Below are 6,000 nucleotides of genomic sequence, written 5' to 3'. Positions count from 1 at the left end.
GCCATCATGATCTTGATCTGCGATTTCAAAAACTGAAGTCTTGTACTAATAATAACTTTGGCTGGTATAACAGACTGCTGTTGGTAATCGCTTATATCTATGTTTCTTTACAATTCCAAACTTCTCTTGCAGTTAAATTGATCAGGTGACTAATTTTGGCCAGTAGAATGTGAGCAGAAGAGACCTTGCAGCCAAAGTTGTAAATTATCTGGCTTGCCTTCTCCACTCTCTCTTCCTCTTCTTTCTGGAAAGATGTGACAGGGCAACTCAGAGGGTATAACACAGCCAGCTATCATAGTGGACACAGCCTGTGTAACCCACATACAATCATGACATCAACAAGACACAGACTTCTTTTCTGTTAGAGCAATGAGAACACTTGTAATATATTAATAATTCAATTCATGTTTGGAGGGTGTTTTATAACATCGAATCTGTAAATGTCCTTAATTCTATAATGCTAACTGCTGCAGTTTAAAGAAAATATAACAGATAAGCTTGTAAAGAATATTTTCATATATTCTTTTTTCTGAAAGCAAAACATAAAACAACTGTTAGAAGAAAGATAGGAGAATGTATTTTCAAATTGGAATATGGGCTTCTTATATAAAGCACAAAACCAAAAACCATAAAAGAAAAGTTTAATAAATCGACTACATTATAAGCCACAATTCTTTGTGACAGATGATGCCATAGAAACTTTTGAAAAGTGACAAATGTGTTAAAAATATTGACAACCTATTTAAGACAGAAAAAAATTAGGATCAAGAATGAAAAAAAATTCAATAAGAAAAAATGAACAATCTCACAAAAATGAACAGAGGATATGAACTGGCAATTGACAGAAAAGGAAATACAAATGACCAGAAATCATGTTTAGAAACATGTTTCATCATATTTAAAAAGATGTTACATTTCCCTAGTAATTAGAGGACTAACTGCAAAGTAAAATAAAAATATACTATTTTTCACTTATTAGTTCAGCAAAAGTTTTCAAGTTAGAGTATAACAAGTATTGGCAGGATTGGGGTAATAGATTCATGCATTATGAGAGGAATGTAAAATGTATATGAAATGTATATAAAATGCCATTTTTTGAAGGGTAACTGGGCAGGACGAAAAGAAAAAATTTCACACCCTATATCTTTGCTTCTACCTTGGAGAAACATTGGCACACAGTCCAAGGGAGACTGCAAAATTTTGACTGCTGCATTACCTATAAGTAAAATCTGAAAATAATCTAAGACCATCAAACAAAATGTGATTGAATAAACTATATTAAATCCATTCTATGCAATATAACACAATAGTGCTGTAAAAGAATGCTACATATAAAAGAATGAAATTGGAGCATTCTCTAATACCAGATACAAAAAATCATTCAAAATGGATTAAAGACTTACTTGTAAGACTGGATACTATAAAACTCCTAGAGGAAAACATGGGCAGGTCATTCTTTGACATAAATCACAGGAATATATTTTTGAATCCATCTCCTAAAATAATGGAAATGAAAATAAAAATAAACAAACGGGATCTAATTAAACTTAAAAGCTTTTGCACAAAGGAAACCATAATCAAAATGAAAAGACAACCTATGAACTGGAAGAAAATATTTGAAAATAATGTTGCTGAGAAGGGATTAATCTTCAAAATATATGAACAGCTCATGTAGTTTAATATCAATAAATAAAGGTAATATATTTTTGAAATGTATTGGATATAATACGTATTCAATATCTATAAAAAATTCTTACCATTTTATATGCTCAAAAACTGAGGCTTTGATTTTTATAAATCACAATGTCTGAAAGAGTGTACTCTCACTAGATGATATCAATTATATTACCCTATCAATTCTGTAAAATGAAAATTTTACATATTCAACTAGTTAGTTCTCAATTGGACTACAAAATGAAACCCAAGTCTTAACTTAAAATCAATGGTTTTAACATTACAGTCAAAGCAACCCAGTCTTTTCAGCCTTTCTTTTTTCTTTTAAATAGACCTGGGTTTCAATTAAGCCAAGTAGAATCGGGCTAATTTTCCTAACATTTACTATCCAACCTATCAATCTTTACAACTAGAAACAATTCTTAAAAGAACTGTGAAACCAATGACTTTATTTCTTTATTTTCAGTTCTCTCAGAAGTGTAGTTCTATTGTAAGACTTTAACTGTGAATGAATTTGTACATTAAAATTTATCTGTTGATATTTAATTTGATGGGTGAGCAAGTAGATAACACGCAAAATGTTAGGAGGTAGCTTTGATAAATGCATATTCCATGAGGAGTATTTGGAGCTGAGGAATCTCTCACCTCTAAAATCACATAACACAGATGGCCATCTATTTACTGTCATTGAAGACCTTGTTTAGTTAGGAACTTCCTGAACCACAATGTCAAAAACAAGAGTGTCTTAGAGAAGACTAATCTTGCCCTCCATCTTCAGCCTGATGCATGTGTCCCCGAAGAGTTAAAGAGTTTATTGCAATAAAATTTTTATAAACAGAGTAAAATGAATATCTCAGTAAATTTTCCAAATTAGTGATTCTCCAAGTGTCCCTGGCATCATCATCACGTGTGAACTTGTTAGAAATGCAAATTCCTGGGCCGCATCCAGATCTCATGAATTACAGACTCTGTAATTGTTGAGATGGGTCCACCAGTTGGTGTTGTAACAACCTTCCAGTTGATTCTAATGCATGCTAACATTTGGAAGCCTTTTCTCTAAATCAGCACTGTTCACTACAGTAGACACTAGTCTGAGTATTGAATATTTGAAATGTGGCTTGTCCTTTGGGGATGTGCTGTGAAGTGTAATATGTATATATAAGATTTGGGTAATGGAAACTATTTCATTAATAAATGTTAACATGATTAAATGTCATATTTTGGACACAACAAGGTTAAAAGGAATACAGACTCTCTCTGCCTTATGATGGTTCAACCTACAATTTTTTGACTTTATGATGGTAGGAAAGCAATATGCCTTAGAAACCATACTTTTGAATTATAATCTTTACTTCTACTTGTAAGATATGGTACAGTACTTTCTTATGATGCTGGGCAATAGAAGGAAGTCACAGCTCCCTGTGTGATCATGAGGGAAAGCAACCAATACACATACAAACATTCTGTATTCATGTAACCATTTTGCTTTTCACTTTTAGTATAATAGTCAATAAATTACATGAGATATTCAATACTTTAATATAAAATGGGCTTCGTGTTAGATGATTTTGCTCATACATAGGTTAATGGAAATGTCCTGAGCACATTTTAAGTAGGCTAGACTAAACTAGGGGCTTCCCAGGTGGCTCAGTTGTAAAGAATCCATCTGCCAATGCAGCAGATGCAGGAGACATGAGTTCAGTTCCTGGGTTGGGAAGATCCCGCAGAGGAGGAAATGGCAACCCACTCCAGTATTCTTGCCTGGAGAATCCTGTGGACAGAGGAGCCTCACAGGCTACAGTTTATGGGGTCACAAAGAGTCAGACATGACTGAGCAACTGAGCATGCATGCTGGGTAAGCTATGGTGTTCAGTAGATTAGTGTATCAAATGCATTTTTGATTTATAATATTTTCAGCTTATGAGTTTATCTGTAGATAACCTCATTATAAGTTGAAGAAGTTTTATATATTATTACAACTAATTTCACTTATATTGTTTTACTTTTTAAAAACGTGATTACTAGAAAATTTTAAATTTTATGTGTGGCTTGAATTCTATTTCTTGTAGACAGTGTTGCTGGAGAAAACCCAACCCCTCCAAATTTCCTATCTAAGCCTGCAAATGTAAAAAGAGCTACTCTGTCATTAATATCCCCACTAAGGAATCATTTCAATTCTTGATTTATATGCACAGGTTAAACTTTTGAGTGCCTTTCATCTGAACCTGAAAAATCTTGGCTCTTTCAGTTTCAACCAAGTTGTCACAAATTACAAGATTTCCTTCTTTCTCAGGGCTGATTGATATTCTATTATATATATGCTATTATATGTATGAATGTATATGAATGGATCGGTTTATGAACACTTGGGTTTCTTCCATACCATGGCTATTGTGAATAATACTGCAATGAACATGAGAGTGCAGATATCTTTTCAGTATTCCACTTTCATTTATTTTGGCTATATACTCAGAAATGGGTTTGTTGGATCATGTGGTAGTTCTATTTTTAATTTTTTGAGGAACCTCAACACCATTATCTATAGTAACTCTATCAATTTATATTCTTACCAGTGGTGTGCAGAGGTCCATTTTTTTTTTTTACATCCTACCAACACTTGTAATCTCATCTATTTGATGGAAACTCTTCTAACATGTGTGAAGTGACACCTCAGTATGGTTTGATTTGCATTTCCTTTATGATTAATGGTGTTGAATACCTTTTTATATATCAGTTGGTCATTTGTATGTCTTCTTTGGAAAAATGTCTATTCAGTTCCTATGACTGTTTTTATTTTTTTATTTTTTTGCTTGGAAAAGAAGATATATAATTTTATTTTTTAAAATTTATTTATTTTAATTGAAGGCTAATTACTTTACATTATTGTATTTATAGTGATCTTAGGGAAAAGCTTTCAAACTCTCAACATTAACAGTAATGTTGCTTGTGTGTTTGTCTTATATAACCTTTATTTTGTTGAGGTATGCTCCGACTACAACCAATTTGTTGAGCATTTTTATTGTATATTTTAAAGGATACTGTATTTTGTCAAATGATCTTTCTACATGTATTGAGATAATTATATGATTTTTATATTTCGTTTTGCTAATGTTGTGGATCACATTTATTGACTGGTGTGTACTGAACAACCCTGGCCTCCAGGGAATAAATTCCACTTGATCATCAGTTATTGTCTTTTAATATGCTATTGAATTTGGATTGGCAATATTTTGTTGAGAATTTTTGCATCTGCATTCTTTAGGCATGCATGCATGCATATTCAGTCATGTCTGACTCTTTGCAACCCCATGGACTGTAGCCAACCAGGCTCCTCTGTCCATGGAATTTTCCAGGCAAAAATATTGGAGTGGGTTGCCATTTCCTTCTCCAGTATTCAACAGGGATATTAGCCTAGAGTGGCTTTTCTTGTACTATCCTTATTTGGCTTTGATATTAAGGCAATGCTGTCACCATAAAGTAAGATAGAGGTTGTTTTTTCTCTTCAGTTTTTTGCAAGAGTTTGAGAAGAATTGGCATTAATACCTCTTTAAATGTTTGGTAAAACTCACCAGTGAAACCATCTGCTCCTGGGCTCTTTGTTGGGAGGTTTTTGATTACTGATTCAGTATCCATGCTTTCCTGGTGACTCAGTCGGTAAAGAATCCGCCTGCAATGCTGGAGACCTGTTTTTGATCCCTGGGTTGGGAAGATTCCTTGGAGAAGGGAAAGGCTACCCACTCCAGTATTCTGACCTGGAGAATTCCATGGACTGTATAATCCATGGGGTCACAAAGAGTCGGACACGACTGAGTGACTTTCACAGTCACTATCCTTACTCATTATTGGTATGTTCAGATTCTCTTTCCTCATGATTTCAGTCTTGATAGGTTTTATGTTTTGAGCAATACACACATTTATTCTAGATTGTCCAGTTTTTTAATGTATAATTGTTCATAGTAGTCTCTTGTGATCTCACGTATTTCTCTTTTATCATTTGTAATATCTTCTCTTTCATTTCTGATTTTATTTATTTTTCTTAGTATACCTAAAGGTTTGTCCATTTTGTTTATATTTTCAAAGAACCAGCACTTAGTTTTATTGATGGGACCCTAGTCTAGTGATGTAGGATGCCAAATTCAGGGCTTCATGGTGTCATCTTGTCTGTGTGTAGCAGTGATGTCTCTTCAGCTCAGGCTGCTGGGTTCCACTGCATTGACAACTTTATAGTCCTTAGTGATTGCCTTGGGTCCACATCCAGAGTAGCTGCAAGGGCTGTTAGGACCCACAGTGGTGCCTAAAGGTGCTGTAGCTATGGATTAGGGCAGG

The sequence above is a fragment of the Moschus berezovskii genome, chromosome X, assembly GCF_049115385.1.
Source record: "Moschus berezovskii isolate FMDL1 chromosome X, NW_MosBer_1.0, whole genome shotgun sequence".
Lineage (NCBI taxonomy): Eukaryota > Metazoa > Chordata > Mammalia > Artiodactyla > Moschidae > Moschus > Moschus berezovskii.
This window is presented reverse-complemented; position numbering follows the sequence as displayed.